This window comes from Thalassophryne amazonica, chromosome 7 (assembly GCF_902500255.1).
Source record: "Thalassophryne amazonica chromosome 7, fThaAma1.1, whole genome shotgun sequence".
NCBI classification, from domain to species: Eukaryota; Metazoa; Chordata; class Actinopteri; order Batrachoidiformes; family Batrachoididae; genus Thalassophryne; species Thalassophryne amazonica.
Window position 1 is genome coordinate 116,637,604 of NC_047109.1, and position 3,236 is coordinate 116,640,839.

Below are 3,236 nucleotides of genomic sequence, written 5' to 3' on the forward strand. Positions count from 1 at the left end.
CAAAGGAGAGGATTATCAAACTCTTAAAAGAGGGTAAATCATCACGCAATGTTGCAAAAGATGTTGGCTGTTCACAGTCAGCTGTGTCTAAACTCTGGACCAAATACAAACAACATGGGAAGGTTGTTAAAGGCAAACATACTGGTAGACCAACGAAGACATTAAAGTGTCAAGACAGAAAACTTAAAGCAATATGTCTCAAAAATCGAAAAATGTACAACAAAACAAATGAGGAACGAATGGGAGGAAACTGGAGTCAACGTCTGTGACCGAACTGTAAGAAACCGCCTAAAGGAAATGGGATTTACATACAGAAAAGCTAAACGAAAGCCATCATTAACACCTAAACAGAAAAAAACAAGGTTACAATGAGCTAAGGAAAAGCAATTGTGGACTGTGGATGACTGGATGAAAGTCATATTCAGTGATGAATCTCGACTCTGCATTGGGCAAGGTGATGATGCTGGAACTTTTGTTTGGTGCCTTTCAATGAGATTTATAAAGATGACTGCCTGAAGAGAACATGTAAATTTCCACAGTCATTGATGATATGGGGCTGCATGTCAGGTAAAGGCACTGGGGAGATGGCTGTCATTACATCATCAATAAATGCACAAGTTTACGTTGATATTTTGGACAATTGAAAGGATGTTTGGGGATGATGAAATCATTTTTCAAGATGATAATGCATCTTGCCATAGAGCAAAAACTGCAAAAACATTCCTTGCAAAAAGACACATAGGGTCAATGTCATGGCATAGGGTCAATGTCAACGAGCAGATCTGATTTGATGCAGGTGTTAATTTTGGGGATGAAAATTTACAGAGTGATTCCATAATTTTTTCCTCAGAATTAAGTGATTCCATATTTTTTTCCCCTCTGCTTGGTCTAAAAAAGTAACTGTTACTGACTGCCACAATCTTTTTTTCTTGATTTCTTATAGTGTTTCTTAAAGCCAGAAAGTTGCCATTTGAAATGACTTTAGTTTTGTGTCATGTCTGTGATCTGCTTTTTTTCTACAAAATTAAACAACTGAATGAACATCCTCTGAGGCCGGTGATTCCATAATTTTTGCCAGGGGTTGTATGTGAATAGTCAAAGTGTTGGCTTCTTGTAACAAAATAATAAACTGACTGTCTGTATAAGTTATGAATAACTAATAAATGTTCAACAGTTGCTCATTTTTCTCATCCGGTGGTGCTTCAGTGTTCAGGCTGGACGAGGGAGAACATTCATTTACTAAAAGCAGAAATAAATAAGTTGACTCAGAAGTGTCTCAGAGTAAGCAGACAAATGCAAGAAATATGACTTTCATTTTCATGTTGGACTCTTGAGATTTTGCTGCTGTTTGTCAAAACCCAAAATGCTTTGACTCAGAAACACTGACTGTGTGATTTTCATGAGTCACCCCAACAAAAGTTCACTTTGTACCCGATCGTGACTGCGACAGCTTTTGGTGTTTTCCTCGTGCTTGGATTTGTTTAGTGTTTGACGTAAATGGGATTTTTAATCAAACAGTATAGAACATATCAAAGGATACCTGTGAAATTAAAGAACTGAACCAAAATCACCCAAATTCCATTTTCATTGTGACATTAAAGAGCAGCGCAGAACTCACAATGTCCAGTGCAGTTCACAGCTGTGAGGGATCCCTGGAGACGAGAAGAAGAAGTCACTGTGGTCGCCGTCGTCGTCGTCTCCTGGTGCCGCTGCTGATCCCTGGATGCTTATATTTCCCCATTTATTCCCCGGTGCTTTTTGCCCTCATCTGATAAAGCAGAAATGTAATAAAAGTGATGTTTTAAGAGTCCAGGTTTGCAGTTCGAACCTCTTTCTGTTGAGGATCGTGCCACAGTGTTTTATGATGGATGTAAACACTCAGCGGGCTATCGCTCTGTGTGACATCATTCCAGGCTTCCCCTTGAATTTACTCCCCTCTGCTCTTCCCCTTGGGGCGCTGAGTTCCTGTCGCCATGTTAAGTGGCGTTCCATTAATCTGAATCCTGAAGCAGGCTTCTGTTACGTCGACCCTCTGTTGGTTGAGGGAGAAAAAGATGACAACATGCCGCCCAGAGCGCCATGTGAGGTTGCATCATTTCCTCTGCGCAATTAATCACAGAAAACAGTATTTTGTGTTCAAAGACCAAATGTTGAAAGTTACGTTAGTGCTCACAGAACACTGTGTGAAGATTCATTATTCACAGGAGGAGCCCAAGTTAAACTTTTAGCTCTTTGCTCTCCTGTTCACCTGCCCTATGATGCTGTACCGTAATATACGAGTAAAGTGTTGATGGGAAAATGAGGAAAACTAGATCGGTGCCCTGTGGAGTGCCTAGCTGTTGGTGCTTGAAGGTGTCAACAGCCCCTTTTGGCATATTAATCCAGTCACGTAGTCCAGCCCTTCTCCCATATCATGAGAGTTTTAGAGAGGTCCATGGACTGTTTCATGAGTAATTAACAAACAAGCAGCAGACATGACCAGACCTCAGCTCGGAAATGAAATCAACTCTTTTGGTAAAAAGAGAACTCAGTCCGGGTTTGGGTAGGTGGTAAGGTTAGCCCCGGGCCCAGTTCACACCCCAGGGCCGAGGTCTCCTGTATCTGCTCATTTCAAGCTATATATTACTTCAAAACTATACCTAAAGAAGGAGAGAGTAAAAGGAGAGAGAGCAGGAAGAAGCATCTGCATCATACAGCATCCTTTCTGTGGGGTATTTGAGTTACAGTCAAACCTCCAAACTAACCCGAGGAAAGGATTCTGTGTGAATTTAGCTGTGAAAGAAAAAGACAGCGAGAGAGATGGTTTGAACATGATGGGGGTAGGGGGGATATGTGGTGTGGGGAGTCAGCATGGAAATGTCCGAGAAATAAATTGCTAATTTCTGATTGCAATTTAATTCAATTACAATATCTGAGCTTTTGTTCGGATCAGTTCTGTAACAGCTACAGCAGAGGTTCAGGACCCAAAGTGAGAAGAGGCAGCAGTAAAGGTAACAGGTTTATTGAAGATGATACTGGATACTGCCGGTGTGCAGAGACCAGGTGGGACGTCAGAGGGTAGAAAGGTACCGGAGATGAAAAAAAAACAGGTTTTAGGATCAAGTAAACACAGTCCAGGAATGAAGCTTCACAGAAACAGAGAACAACACTTAGAGAAAAAAAAATAGTTGGCACAAAGGACCAGAGGTACTGCATGGAAGACAGAATAATCTGACGACGCTTGAGAGAAAACCATG